Source organism: Orcinus orca, chromosome 6 (genome assembly GCF_937001465.1).
Source record: "Orcinus orca chromosome 6, mOrcOrc1.1, whole genome shotgun sequence".
Classification (NCBI taxonomy): domain Eukaryota; kingdom Metazoa; phylum Chordata; class Mammalia; order Artiodactyla; family Delphinidae; genus Orcinus; species Orcinus orca.
In genome coordinates this window covers 35,226,425-35,233,742 of record NC_064564.1, presented here as the reverse complement: position 1 = coordinate 35,233,742, position 7,318 = coordinate 35,226,425, and the positions used below count along the sequence as shown (strand labels likewise).

The 7,318-nt window shown below is 39.3% G+C and overlaps 1 protein-coding gene across 22 annotated transcripts in view; it reads left to right on the top strand.

Moving 5' to 3' along the window:
* The first annotated feature begins 1,953 nt into the window (after nucleotides 1-1,953).
* Nucleotides 1,954-7,318, top strand: part of AOPEP (aminopeptidase O (putative)) — a 539,402-nt gene continuing 534,037 nt past the window's right edge. For 7 of the 22 annotated variants that reach the window (XR_007478127.1, XR_007478131.1, XR_007478129.1 and 4 more), the window contains exon 1: nucleotides 1,955-2,059. The gene's annotated coding sequence lies outside the window, so the exon portion shown is untranslated. Of the gene's footprint in view, nucleotides 2,060-7,318 lie in introns of all 22 variants that reach the window. The other 15 variants (XR_007478130.1, XR_007478128.1, XM_049711495.1 and 12 more) reach the window with 6 other exon arrangements.

The following is a 7,318-nucleotide window of genomic DNA, read 5'->3' as shown; positions in this document are numbered from 1 at the left end:
AGTCTGGGATGATGCTGGATTTCAGGCTTTGGTGAGTGGGTCGACATTGATGCTGTTAACTGAGACAGAATACTTGAGTAGGTTAGGTTTGGGGGCCAGGGTAGATAATGAGTTCAGTTTTAAATGTCCAGTTTGAGATGCCAACTGGATATCTCAGTGGAATCTGAGTACTTCAATAAGAAATTTTGAAAGGCTTGGGTGGTGAGATAGGCTTGGGAGTTATCAGCTTACAGGTGATAGTCACATGAAAGTAGACAAAAATCACCATCCTGGGAAGATATCCATCAAGGAGGCAAAGTTGTAGCTTGCAGGCCTCATCTGGCCTGCAGATGCATTTTGTTTGATCCAAAAAAGAGTTCAACAAAATTTGAATTAGTTACCAACATTTGAAATTTGAGAGATTTCATGTATCTGCATATTGATTTCTCTTTAAAAATGGGAGGATCTATCACTAGGAAAGATTGCTGGTTGGCAAAAATCAATTAGAGCTGAGTAGGGACCATGAGCTCCAGTTCTTCATAGTCTCTATCCACGAGGTTCATTCCTTTGTGTTCACTGCCTGGGCACTGTAGGCTTTTGGGCTTGCAGCCCCTGATGTAGCATAAGAAGATCAAGGGGTAAAGAGTTAAGGAAAAGGAAAGGAAAAAGGAGCCCCTTGATGGAAACTGAGGGGAGATGATCACAAAGGTAAGAGGAGAACTGAGAGGGCTTGGTAACAAAGAAGCAAAGGGATCAGGGTTGAAAGGAGGAGGGGAAAATCTTGTGAAGTATTAGAAATTGTCTTAGCTGTGTTATCCAGCTATTTGCAAAAGCCCAAAATTTAGAAGTCATTTTGACACCTTTCTTTCCCTATGGCCTTATCTAATCTATCTCCAAGTCTGTCATATCTACCTCCAAATTATTCCTTAAATTTGTTCACTTCTCTCCATCATTTCTTACCTGATCATTGCAAAAGCAACTGTTCTCTTTGAACCCTTTCTCGGACTCCAAATCGTTTATTCTTATACACAGCAGGCAGGGTGATCTTATAAAACCAGATCCTGTCACTTGCATGTTTAAAACTCTTCACTGGCTTCCCATTATAGTTAAAATAAAATCCATGCCTCCTGCAAAGAAACTTTGCGAGATCAGAACTCTCCTTGCCTTGTTAATCTCATCTTCTATTCTTCCCCTAGCCTATTTTCTCACTTTCTCAAGGGCACCACTACATTCAGTCCCCTCCCCATAGCTTTCCATCATTCTCTTGGTTGTTCTTGCTCCAGATCTTCATAGAGCTGGCTTCTTCCCTTCTCAGCTGAATGAGCCTCTTCATAGGGCACTTCTCTGACATCCTCCTTTAGTTTTTGAGTAACTCACATGATTTTTTTGGTTTTTAAGTGAAAATAAAAGTTATGTTTACACTATACTGTACTCTATTAAGTGTGCAATAGCATTATGTAAAAAAAATACTTACCTTAATTAAAAATACTTTATTGCTAAAAAATGCTAACTATTATCTGACAATGGCAGGGTTGCCCAGTGGCATAAAGTGAAGGGCAATAAAATGAGATGCGCCTAAAATATCTTTGGTGAATTATTCAATGTTTGCTTTCTCCATGAGGAAGCATTGTGTCTGTTTTGTCATCGCTGTATCCCAGATTCTGTAACAGTGCTTGCCTGGAACACAATAGGACTTAAATAAACTGTGCTGGAACGAACGAGTATACAAACAAGAGTTATATACGGAAGAGGAAGAGCAAAATAAAGAATAAAAAGTCCATGTCTGTATTTCAATAACATTTTTTTTCTTAAGTCCCTATAAGATTTTGCAACTAGGAGTAGGAGGGTAAGACGGCGACCCTACAAAATCCAAAACAAGCCTTTTTCACGCCTTCCCAAGCCCCAGGCAGCTCCGCGCCTGCGCAGACCTCCACTGCCCCACCCCCTGCACTCAAGGGGCGGGGCCAGGCGGACGGCGGCTCGGGCGCGCGAGGATGACGTCACTCGGCGCGTGCCCGGGTAGCCCGTGGTAACACCTAGTCTGCGGAAGTGGAGACGAGCGGGCAGGCGGCTGACACAGGTAACCTGAGCGCTCCCTGTTGGGTCCCTGCCTTCCTCTCCAGTGGCACCTGGATGGCGGCGGGGTCAGCAGCGTCCCGCTTTGAAGGCAGCCAGGAGCCCACCCCTACCCTCATCTTTCTTGATCACCTGGGTTCCCATTCCCTCTCAGTCCTTCCAGACTCCTGAAGCTGAACCAGTTCTGGGGACTGGGCTGAGCCTGCCACTTCTCTCCGCCTCCACCCTCGGGTGGTGATGGGCTCTGACGCTCCTCTCCCCGGTGGCACAGACATTTCCCAGACTGCAGTTGCCGCCTCCTTCCTCTGTTGCCTCCAAGGCCCACCTAACCCGGCTCTCTCCGCTCCTAGCCCCACAGGGCTCATCTCCAATCTTGTTTAAGGAGACAGAACAGTTTCCGATTCTGTTCATTTCCACTTGCAGTGACACCCGGCCACCTTCCCTCCTCCCCGAGGATCCTTACTGAGAGCACCAAGTTTTGAATTATTGTGTCCCTAAAGAGCATTCGTTCACTGTCAGTCTGGAGTTTTGCTCATTAAGGCATGTGTTTGTTGGGTAAGGGGGTGGCGCAGTAATGTGAAAATATATTGCTATAATAAATGATCCACATGGCATCCAGTCAACCGTCGAGATAGATGAAACAGTTACAGCATTTTATTAAAATGCTCCTGTCCTGTATTTCTTTTTTGTTTTCAAGCAATGATTACAATTATCCTCGCAAAGGTAGCCGTCAAAATAAATAAGCAACAGTACCCAACTACGAATGTTTAGACCGCCAAAAAATGATAGGATTCGTATTGTTGATAAAGGAATGCGGGTTATTACAAAACCAACCAGAAGAGATATGGGTGGAGAAACAGGATTCCGACGTTTTTGTCTCATTTGATGATTTGGTTTTGTATTTTCTTGTACTTTCATATGCTCCATTTTTGAATAGGGCATATGGTACTGTACTTACTGTAATTCTGAGAAGCCTATGAATGACTTGCTAATTGGTAAGATTAGGCTCTTACATTTGGGGGACAAAGTAGAAAAAGGTTAGGGAATAATAGTAGTCGCTGTTTGTTGACCATCTGCTATATCCCAGGGACTGTGTTCAGCACTTTGCATGTGTTTTTTCCTTAACTCACACAAGAACCTTGTGAGTTAGGAATTAGTATCCTCAACTTACAGGGAAGGAAACTTTGGTTCAGGTATGTGAAATTAACTTGCCAAAAATTCATGGTAACTATACTGGTGGAGACAAGCTTGAAGTTCAGTTCTATGTATGAGTTGAAAGCCTGTACTTTTTTTTTTTAAAACTCACTGTGAGTGATCAGATTCTAGGCTTTTATAATAATGACACAATTCTATGAGTTTATTCACTCATCTATCCAAATGATTTGACACTTTCCAATATCTTTAGTATTAAGTTCTTATATACCTAGCATCAAAACACGTGGAAACCTTAATTTATTTATGATCCCCCTACACACACCACACACACACACACACACACACACCACACACATACCATATTTCATTAAGAATGAGATAATTGGCAAATAAGATTGCTCAGTAACTTTCTGTTTAGAGCTCTCAGGGAATGAGTAATTTTGGACAGTTGAAAGTTTTACCCCTTTAGAAATGAAAATCATATTGACAGTTTTGGATGGAAAAAATTTAAATGCACTAAATAATTCTTTGCCTTCTAAAACAGTAAGTATACTGAACATATTTTAACTTTCCCTTATGTCTTAGAGCAGTCATTATGAATCTCATTTATTGTTGTGTTGTGATTTGGTGATTTCCTCAGAACATTTGTTATATTTGGCCCCCAAACTGCTTTGCATTTTGAGTTTTCCTAGACTTTATGTAGTGTACTCCTTAATATCACCAAGAGATTGTAAACCATAGCAATTAAAATTAAGGACCGGGAAAGCACGCTTGCAGGATTCCAGTCCTTGCTCTGCCACTTACTAGTAGGACAGCGAGCCCAGACAACATGGTTGACCCCTCTACACCTCAGTTTCCTCATTTGTAAAATGGGAATAATAAGAATACTTGTTGTCTGAGGTTGTTGTGAGGGATGTGAGTTAGTAGTATATGTAAACAGGTTATAACAAACCAGGCATATTCTAAGAGCCATGTAAGTGTTTCTAATATTATTATTAGTCTGGTTTTGGCTTTTTGTTCTTTGAATATTGTATTCTAGTTCTTTGAAAAATTTTTTTCTAATTTATTTTTATTTTTTTAATTGACGTATAGTTGATTTACAATGTTCTGTTATTTTCAAGTGTACAGCAAGGTGATTCAGTTATACATACATATATATATTCTTTTCCATTATAGATTATTACAAAACATTGAATATAGTTCCCTGTGCTATACAGTAGGTTCTTGTTGTTAATCTGTTTTATATGTAGTAGTATGTATCTGTTAATCCCAAACTCCTAATTTATCCCTCCTGCCTCTTTCAACTTTGGTAACCATAAGTTTGTTTTCCGTGTCTATGAGTCTATTTCTGTTTTGTAAATAAGTTTACTTGTATCCTTTTTTTAGATTCCACATATAAGTGATATCATATGGTATTTGTCTTTCTCTGTCTGACCTACTTCACTTAGTATGGTAATCTCTAGGTCCATCCATATTGCCATCCATATTGCTGCACATGGCATGATTTCATTCGTTTTATGACTGAGTAATATTCCATTGTACATATATACCACATGTTCTTTATCCATTCATCTGTTGATGGACCTTTAGTTTGCTTCCATACCTTGGCTATTGTAAATAGTGCTGCTGTGAACATTGGGGTGCATATATCTTTTTCAATTAGAGTTTTTGTCTTTTCTGAATATATGCCCAGGAGTGGGATTGCAGGATCATATGGTAATTCTAATTTTAGTTTTTTAGGGAACCTCCATACTGTTCTCTATAGTGGCTGTACCAGTTTATATTCCTACCAACAGGGTAGGAGGGTTCCTTTTTCTCCACACCCTCTCCAGCATTTATTATTTGTAGACAATTTAATGATGGCCATTCTGACTGGTGTGAGGTGATACCTCACTGTAGTTTTGATTTGCATTTCTCTATGAAAATTGTTATTCTTTGAATAGTATTTGATATGTGGTAATTACAAGAAAATTAAATTATACTAACTAGAATCCTGTATCCTAACCTGTATGTTAATTAATTTCTTTCTAGTTTGCTGATCTCTGCTTTATTTTCTTACTTTTTAACATCCTTATTGGAATATAATTGCCTTCAATGGTGTGTTAGTTTCTGCTTTATAACAAAGTGAATCAGCTATACACATACATATATCCCCATATCTTCTCCATCTTGCGTCTCCCTCCCACCCTCGCTATCCCACCCCTCTAGGTGGTCACAAAGCACGGAGCTGATCTCCCTGTGCTATACGGCTGCTTCCCACTAGCTATCTGTCTTACATTTGGTAGTGTATATATGTCCATGCCACTCTCTCACTTCATCCCAGCTTACCCTTCCCCCTCCCTGTGTCCTCAAGTCCATTCTCTATGTCTGCGTCTTTATTCCTGTCCTGCCTCTAGGTTCTTCAGAACCTTTCTTTTTTTATTTTCTAGATTCGATATATATGTGTTAGCATATGGTATTTGTTCTTCTATTTCTGACTTACTTCACTCTGTATGACAGACTCTAGGTCCATCCACCTGACTACAAATAACTCAATTTTGTTTCTTTTTATGGCTGAGTAATATTCCATTGTATATATGTGCCACATCTTCTTTATCCATTCATCTGTCGATGGACACTTAGGTTGCTTCCATGTCCTGGCTATTGTAAACAGTGCTGCAGTGAACATTGTGGTACATGACTCTTTTTGAATTATAGTTTTCTCAGGGTATACACCCAGTACGGGGATTGCTGGGTCATATGGTAGTTCTGTTTTTACTTTTTAAGGAACCTCCATACTGTTCTCCATAGTGGCTGTATCAATTTACATTGCCATCAACATTGCAAGAGGGTTCCCTGTTCTCCACACCCTGTCCAGAATTTATGTTTGTAGATTTTTTGATGATGGCCATTCTGACTGCTGTGAGGTGATACCTCATTGTACTTTTGATTTGCATTTCTCTAATGATTAGTGATGTTGAGCATTCTTTCATGTGTTTGTTAGCTATCTGTATATCTTCTTTGGAGAAATATCTATTTAGGTCTTCTGCCCATTTTTGGATTGGGTTGTTTTTTTGTTATTGAGCTTCATGAGTTGCTTGTAAATTTTGGAGATTAGTCCTTTGTCAGTTGCTTCATTTGCAAATATTTTCTCCCATTCTGAGGGTTGTCCTTTCGTCTTGTTTATGGTTTCTGTTGCTGTGCAAAAGCTTTTAAGTTTCATTAGGTCCCATTTGTTTATTTTTGTTTTTATTTCCATTTCTCTAGGAGGTGGGACAAAAAGGATCTTGCTGTGATTTATGTCATACAGTGTTCTGCCTATGTTTTCCTCTAAGAGTTTTATGGTGTCTTGCCTTACATTTAGGTCTTTAACCCATTTTGAGTTTATTTTTGTGTATGGTGTTAGGTAGTGTTCTAATTTTATTCTTTTACATGTAGCTGTCCAGTTTTCCCAGCATCACTTATTGAAGAGGCTGTCTTTTCTCCACTGTATATTCTTGCCTCCTTTATCAAAAATAAGGTGACCATATATGCATGGGTGTATCTGTGGGCTTTCCATCCTGTTCCATTGATCTATATTTCTGTTTTTGTGCCAGTACCATACTGTCATGATTACCGTAGCTTTGTAGTATAGTCCAAAGTCCGGGAGCCTGATTCCTCCAGTTTTGTTTTTCTTTCTCAAGATTGCTTTGGCTATTCGGGGTCTTTTGTGTTTCCGTACAAATTGTGAAATTTTTTGTTCTAGTTCTGTGAAAAATTCCATTGGTAGTTTGATTGGGATTGCACTGAATCCGTAGATTGCTTTGGGTAGTATAGTCATTTTCACAATGTTGATTCTTCCAATCCAGGAACATGGTATGTCTCTCCATCTGTTGGTATCATCTTTAATTTCTTTCATCAGTGTCTTATAGTTTTCTGCATACAGGTCTTTTGTCTTCTTAGGCAGGTTTATTCCTAGGTATTTTATTCTTTTTGTTGCAGTGGTAAATGGGAGTGTTTCCTTAAATTCTCTTTCAGATTTTCCATCATTAGTGTATAGGAATGCAAGAGATTTCTGTGCATTAATCTTGTATCCTGCTACTTTACCAAATTCATTGATTAGCTCTAGTAATTTTCTGGTAGCGTCTTT